This window comes from Camellia sinensis, chromosome 8 (assembly GCF_055761805.1).
Source record: "Camellia sinensis isolate YWXY chromosome 8, ASM5576180v1, whole genome shotgun sequence".
In the NCBI taxonomy this organism is placed as follows: Eukaryota; Viridiplantae; Streptophyta; class Magnoliopsida; order Ericales; family Theaceae; genus Camellia; species Camellia sinensis.
This window is the reverse complement of record NC_138968.1, coordinates 174,814,698-174,823,298: the sequence shown is the minus strand read 5'-3', so window position 1 is coordinate 174,823,298 and position 8,601 is coordinate 174,814,698.

Here is an 8,601-nt window from a genome sequence, read left to right as displayed (position 1 = left end):
TATGAGAAATAATATTTTTCATAGAAACAGAGGGTCATGATCACCATAATCTTCTTCTAATTCTGTCCTTGCTCATGAAGAAAAAATTTGCAATGCTTTTAGTGTCAATGATAGAATTATGACTATTTTGAAAAGATAGTTAAAAGTCATCTTTCAATTTTTAACCCATTTTATATGTTTTAAAAAAAAATTAAAAATAAAAAAATTAACTTTTAATTATCTTCTCAAAATAACCTCGTAATGTGTTTTTGTCTCGTAAAAGGAAATTTTCAATTCCTCGCCTTGAACCTTTCTTGATCACATGTATATTTGCGGTATGAAAGAGCCAAATATCAAACATGGCGGTCTATTTTGGAAAACAGGTCAAAAAATAGTTTTTAAATGTTTTTAACTTTCTTAAAAAAATATCGGCGACGATTCGTAGCTCGAATTCGAGGCTCGAATTTGGCTCGAATTCGTCGGAGTCGGAGGAGGAGGGAGGAGGAGGAGGAGGAAGGGGGAGGGAGGGGAGGGGGCCATAAAAATGGCTGGAGGAGGAGTCGGGGCTGCACGGAGCTGTGGCGTGCTGCGACGATCGGAGCTTCTGCGACGATCGGCGGCGTGCTGCGACGGGGACGGCGGGCGGAGGCGGCGGAGGCGACGAGCTCCTTGCGACGAGGACGGCGGGCGAAGGCGGGGGAGCTCCCTCTCTCCTCTTCCCCTCTGTTCCTAGTTTCAACGAAGAAGACGAAGAAGAAAAGAAGAAAAGAAAGAAAGAAAAGGAAGAAAAAGAAAGGGAAAAAAAAAAAATTGTAAAACGACGTCGTTTTACAGATTCGAGCCAAAAGTCGAGCCAATTATTCGAGCTACCAGGAATTATCCAAAAAATATATACAAAAAGTAGATAGGTCTAACTCAAAAAAACATCAAAAAACTTAAAAAAAATTACTTTAAGCCTAATTGACAAAACAAGCCGTAATCTTTAAATTCACATCTAAAATTGATTTAAAGTAATCAATAATTAATATGAAATAATTTGCATTCACTAACAAATTTAAAAATTATATTTTATAGGTCACAAATTTTTTATTAATTATCTAAATTCTTTGCTACCATTTGTTTATTAGTTTTTATATATTTTTTACATTCAAAAGAGCCAATAAAAAACCGACTAAATATTATTTATTAAATATCTTTTCGATATTTATAAAACAACTCTCACATTTTCACTTCATTTGTCATAGATATAAAACTTTTCAATTTTTTACAATTTTTTTAGGCAGCGTTTGATTTTGTTTTCAAATCATGATTTGAGTCAAAAAATTTCAAAACTTATAACCAAACAAAGTTTCCATAACTTTTTTCAAAAATTTATATAAAAAAACTCATAACTAAACAAATTTTCAAAATTCTATTTAAAGTTTTTTTAAAAAAAATTCTTTAAAATTTTTATTTTTTCTTTTTTTTTTAATTTTTGAAAACAAATACATATATATATGTATATATATTTTTGAAAATAACTTTTGTTATTTTTTTAAATATTGACCAAATAATTTTTTATGATTTAGATATATATATGGGCGATCTAAAATTTTCTAAAATTTGAAAAAAAATAAACATTTAAAATAAAAAATAAAATTTTAAATATTTAAAAAAATTAATTTTTTTAAAAAGTAACTCGTGTCTAAATTTTTTTAAATAATTTTAAAAAATAAAAAATATTTTGTTCGAAAAATAAAAAATTCAAAAAAAATAAATTAAATAAAAAAGTTAGTTTTAAATTTTTTTTCAAAACTTATAACCAAATAAGTTTTCAAAATATACAATTTAAAAACTAGTTTCAAAACTCATGACTGAACAAGTTTTTTGTTTTCAAAACTCATTTTAAGAATTTATTTTTCAAAATACAATTCAAAACTCAAGATTCATTTAAAAAACTAAATCAAATAGAGGCTTAATGTCTCGTGTGAATCTTTCTTTTACACTAAAAAAATTTAAAAATTAAACCATAGCATGAGATAGTTTCGCATATTTTAAACGAAACGTAGTTACGCATTGTTTTTTAGTTTTTTTAGTTTTTTTAAAATTTTTATAGGTATTTTGAATCTCTACGGCCACGTTCGGTGAATCAAGTTGGATGATATTGTTAGGAATTGTTTGAGATGTTTTAAATAATTATACTTTTTGACTTTTTAGATTAAAAAGTTGAAAAAAATATAATTGTTTGTGATAACTTTTTAACTTTTACGAAAAAAAATATGTATTAAAAAATGATATAATTTAATGTATAGGAGAACGAAGAGAGAAATAGGCCGTACGTTGGGCAGAGCCATGGCAGACTAGCATATAAGATATGTTTGCCTCCTTTTAAGGCATAGAATTGGACGGTGATGTTCGGCCTGTGGCGGCCACCACGGGTCTCGTTTTGGTAATCAGAACCGTTCAATATGTAGAATTCGTCGAGTACTATATGTCTGTAGAAAATCACGTTGATCGGATATCGATAACTATTTGATCGGATTAGTTTTTGTCAACCATTAACTATAATACCATCTATTTTTTTTATACAAAACTGATTTGATCATGTAGTTAGCTATATCCGATCAATCTGATTTTCTAAGTCATATAGTACTCAATGAGTTCTACACATTGTACGGTTCAGATTATCAAAACGGGAGTCGTGATGGGCCCCCACGGGCCAAACAACACTGTTCTTAAGCTTGCCTCCACCTGTGTAATTTGTTCTCACCAAAGTCAGCAAAAGGCAACTCACGTCAACGTGATTTGTACCTTTTTTGTATAAAAATAATTTTTTTATAATTTTTTTGATAAATAGTGATAACTTTTTAACTTTTTAGTATTTTTTTGTCTTTTTATTTTTTTTTTAAATATCCCAAATCAGGCCTCAGTGAAAGGATTGTTAGTGAAGAGATTATTAATGTAGGGATTGTTACTGAGGGAATTAAGTAAAAGTGTATTTGTTTTGATGATAGTATGGAAGATGATTAGTGATGAGATTATTAAATTATTTTTATATAAATAAATAAATAAATTATTTCTATATTAAAAAAATTAGAACAAATATTAAAACAAACATGTGCACTTAGTAAAAAAAATAAAATTCAAAAAATAAATTTTTTATATAAAATAGACTCAATCCACTTATTATTTTCTTAATCCCACTCAAAATCCAACCAAGTTATCCCTCTATGTGAAAGTATTTATAGTCCCATGGGACTATTAGTGCCCTTCTATTTTTGTCAATCAAACATGGGCTATGTAAAACCTATAAGATTGATAGTCCAACCCCCAATTTACGGAGCCAAACAAACATAACCTACCAGAGTTGGTCGTCTATTAGGCGAGTTTAAAAACCACTATTAGGCGAGTTTAAAAACCACTGAAGACCCATAATTGAGAAGGCTCCAAAAATTTTAGAATCTATACTATATATATAACCAAATGTAGTTGTTTTGTCAAAAGCCTTCAAATATTTGTTTCAAAATTCTTATAATTTTAAAATTCTCTCTTTCCTACGTGGCAACCTTCTACATTCCCTTTCATGTTTTCTATTTTTCTTCATTTTCTATTTGTTTGATTAATTAAAATTAAAATTAATTTCATTGCTTGTGGATAAAGATTTGAATTTTAAAATTCCTCCATATAGATAAACTTATAAAAACTGAAAATTAATTTTATAGTCTACAGATAAAGATAAAAAATAAATAATTAATTAAAAAAATTAATTTCATAACTTATAGATAATTTAAAATTTCTTCCTATAAATAAACAAATAAAAGTTGATAAATAACTTATAAAAATTAATTTCATGGCCTACAAATAAAGATAAAGATTAAATAATTGATTTTTTTTTTAAAAAAAAAGAAATTACTCCTTTTTTTCCCCCTTCATTTCGTACTTTAATTAATTTCATTATGGATAAACATATAAAAATTCATAAATAATTTATGAAAATTTATTTCATGACCTATAGATAAAGATAAAAATTAAAAAAAAAATATTTTTAAAAAATAATTTCATGATTTATAGATAAATAAACATATAAAATTGATAAATAATTTATAAAGATTAAATAATTGATTTTTAAAAAAATTAAAATAATAAAATTTAGATAAAGATATGATTAGTTAATCTATATATCTATTAAAAAAAAATATTGGCCCTGAATGAGAAAAGTATTAATAATGAAATTGATTCACTATGAATGAGAAGAGTATTGATAATGAAATAATAAAGGCTACATGGGAGAAGGCATCACAAAAATCTCACAAAATTAATTTTCTTCACTATATTTATAAAATGTAATAATTTGATATTCTTTTTATTAGTTATTAAAAATAATTTGCATTAGATCATTGTTATTTTTTTAAATTTTTTTTTATAAGGTTATCATTCGTTATAGTATTTCTTCAATCCCTTCTCTAAATTTTCTCTTTGAAATTTTTGTTTTTTCAATAATTAAGTTTAGAATCAATTTCTTATCAAATTTGTTTTCTTGATCCTTATTTTATTGAAGGATTGATACGAATAAAACTTTCATATAATATATGAAATTAATGAATATAATACAAAGATGATAGAGAAGTACTACATATTTGTCAATATCTCTATGTTATTATTAGTTGATTTGTTAGATTATACTATCAATTTAGAGCCCATATGATATAATTCAATGTCCATGACTCTATTTGTATTCGACCATTTTTTCGTTGAGTAACCGATATAATTTTTTGGGGGGTATATACTGATTAAAGCTATCATTTGTTATATTTCTTTAAGTACAATTCAAATAATTTTTTATCATTTTTTTATAAATAAAATGGATTATAACTATTCTCTTATATAATTTTTATAATATTATGAAATTCTTATCTTGATTAATTTTTTTAAAATGACGTAGGAACTATGCAAGTATTATTCAAACTGTGGAGAAGGATTTATACTTTGATACGATATGCGTGTGTCATTGATAGAGGAAATCAAAGATAGAGAGTTCCTAATATAATCAATTAATGATTTGTTTGAGAAGTTCTTTTTATAAGTAAGGTAATAAACTTAGATTAAAATTTTTTAAAAACTACTTGTGCGGAAAATCCCACATCGGTCTATGAGGGACTACTTTCCCACCTTATAAGCAGGCTGGCTCCTCTTACCTTGCATAGGCCTTTTTCCCCAGTGGGGGAGGAACAAAACCGTACGGTCGGAATGCCAAAGCGGACAATATGTGCAAGGCAGGGGGACCGGTGGCTTTATTTGGCGCCGTCTGTGGGAAGTTTGATAGATAAAACCTTGTCTTTCAAGCTCATCTGATCGCCTTCCATGGCGAACAACAACGAGATACCGTTGTCCGCCATCGACGGTGTTATCCCAGAGTCAGCCAGACGGAGACACGGACTCCCTGCCGTTCCAAACATGGCGGGCCTGGAGACTTCGCCAAGAGGACATTCAAGAGACGCGCGGGATAAGCATGGTAGAAGTTTTGGTAACTCTCGGAGCCCAGACGGGCACCGGCGGCGATGAAAATCGCACGTAGGCGTCTGGAGCACAAGTTAAGGGACCAAGACGCCGTCATCCGAAGAATGGCGGTGGAGATGGAAGATCTCAAACGGCATGTCAAAGGGAAGGGTGTTGCTGGACTGGGAGACCATAATGAGCGCACCCAACCATGCCATTCAGGCAGTCAGAGCCAGCAGCACACTCCTTCCCTTTCTATCACTAGAAGCCACAGGGTTGGAGAATCCGACGCGCTTGTAGAGAAGTCTAACGCGTAAGATAGTACCTATCAACCCTCACGTCCGACGACGACGTCAAGGTATTCCTATTCTGCTCATTCAGAGGACTTGGGGACAGTCTTGAAGGAGCGGGCTCGCCGGCGGGAGACTTAAAGGGTGCCGGCGCTCCAATGGCTATCTTACGAGGGCCGCACCAGTGAAGAGGTCATAATGCCACCACCCCGCCCAGTCGTGCCTCTCCCTTTAGACACAGATTTGGCGCAGCTGAGCGCCACCCCCTTCTCCCTTGAGATAGAAACCACTCCTTTCCCCACGGGCTTCCACCAGCCCAAGTTTACGCTCTACGACGGAAAGACCGATCCATACATGCATGTAAGCCACTTCCGGCAAGTCATGGCCAGACATAGGCCCAATGACGCTCTTATGTGCCTTATCTTCCCGTCAAGTTTGGGTGAGCTGGGCTTGAAATGGTTTGAGTGGCTGTCGGAGGGAAGCATCGAAAGGTGGCAACAGTTGGCGGAAGCATTTGTGACTCGTTTCAAGACCAACACCAAAACTCCGAAGGAGGTGGACCACCTGCTCAGTGTCAAAATGGAGTCGAGCGACACACTCAAGGCATACAACTCTAGATACTGGGAAACCTTCAACGAGATTTTAGATTGCCCAATCAATCTGGCAATCACCCAATATAAGCGCAGTCTCTCGGTCGAACATAGGCTACGGGACTCGCTTACCATGAACCAGCCGACATCCATGGGCCAACTAATACAGCTCATCAATGAGAACACCCGGGTAGAGGACGATGCAGCGGCATCCACCGTGAAGACAACTCTGGTGGTAATAGACAAGAGGTTAGTTGGCAAGGTATACGCGGTCGGACAGGAGTCTAACCGACCAAATGATCGCGCCGAGAAATCTGACTGTGGGTCAAATCATCGGAACCGAGGAAGGGGCCGTCAGAATGACCGAGCTGAATACCCCCGCAATGACGTAGCTGATGTGAATAGAAGGTTGAAAGCTCGGACGGGCATCACCATGGTCTTTAAAATTCCAATCTATCGCATACTTAGAGCAATCCGTGACAAGGATTACGTCCGGTTTCCTACTAAGATAGGCGACGCGCAAAAGGGCTTCAATCCACGGTACCGTTGTACATATCACCGGGAGCGAGGACACCGGACAGAGGACTGTTTGCTTCTGAAGCAACACTTGGAGGAGTTAGTCGTAGCCAGACACTTGGATCTTTACATTGATAGGGGAGTTACGGCCGCACATCCCGCCCTGGTTAATCAGCATGAACCGGATGACTTGGAGGCACGCCCCTCACGGAGTGGTTAATATGATCCACATCATAGTGGAGCCGGCGCGTGTATGTGAGCTCCGAGGAATGATCAAAAAGGCCGAACACATGAGGGAAGTTTTGTCAGTCCAGCCCGCGATCAAAAGGGGGAAGACCAAACAAAAAGACGTGATTAGTTTCTCTACCAGGGACCTGGAGCGCATTCAAATGCCACACAACGACGCCTTAGTGGTCACTTTTCGCGTCAAAGAGTTCGTTGTCAAGCGCATCTTAATTGACCAGGGAAGTTCGGTTGAGATTATGTACTACGATGCGTTCAAGCAACTCAAACTCCGTGATACAAACTTGGCTCCGGCGACTTTGCCACTAGTAGGTTTCAACTTGCAACCAGAATGGCCTTTGGGAAAGATAATTTTACTAGTCAAAGCCAGAACCGTGGTCAAGCATGTGGAGTTCTGGGTACTGCAGGTGCCGTCTACATACAATCTGATCCTCAGTAGGGGATGACTTCACGCTATGCAAGCTGTAGCGTTGACCTACCACTAGGTTATGAGATTCCTCTCGACTATGGGAGAAATTGAGGAAATTTGGGGCAATCAAGTCATATCGAAGCAATGTTTCGTGGCAGTGAACGGGAGTCAGGCTGCCAAAGGCTTCGTCCAAATGATCGAAGGACCGGAGGACCAGGAAGTCCTTGAAGACGTGGGCGCCAAGGCCGAGGACAAAGCTGTTGAAGAGTTGGTAAAAGTGCGGATTGACACGGAAAGTCCGAACAAGTTCTTTTTGCTTGGATCAAGCCTTACTGCCCAAGAAAGAACCGAGATGGTAAAGTTCTTGATGGCAAATGTCGAAGTCTTCGCATGGTCGCCCTATGACATGCCCGGTATCAATCCAAGCTTTATTTGTCATCACCTCAATGTTTTCCCCGGTGCACGGCCGGTCATTCAGAGAATGAGAAGATCGACGCTGCACCACGCCGAGGTAGTCGCGGAGGAGGTAAAGAACTTGCTTGAGGCACGGGCTATTCAAGAAGTGCACTACCCTCGGTGGATTTCAAACACGGTCGTAGTGCCCAAGAAGAATGGGAAGTGGCGAGTTTGCGTCGACTACAAGACCGTCAACTGAGCTTGCCCTAAAGACAGCTTTTCTTTGCCCCGAATAGACCAGCTGGTGGATCTAACGGCCGGACATAACAGGCTCAGTTTCTTGGATGCTTACCGCGGTTATCATCAGATTGCCATACATGGCCCCGACCGTGAAATCACCTCTTTCACTACTCCAAGGGGGCTCTTCTGCTACTGAGTCATGCCTTTTGGTTTGAAGAACGCCGGGGCGACTTTCCAAAGGATGGTGACCAAAATGTTCGCTCCTCTGCTAGGCCAAACGATGGAGGCTTATATCGATGACATGGTGGTCAAAAGCCGGCATCAAGCAAACCACTTGTCCGACTTAGCCGAGATGTTCGCCAGTCTTAAATAGCACAAGCTACGCCTGAATGCGTCCAAGTGTGCCTTTGGTGTGGGATCCGAAAAATTCTTGGGCTTCCTAGTCACAAACCGAGGCATCGAG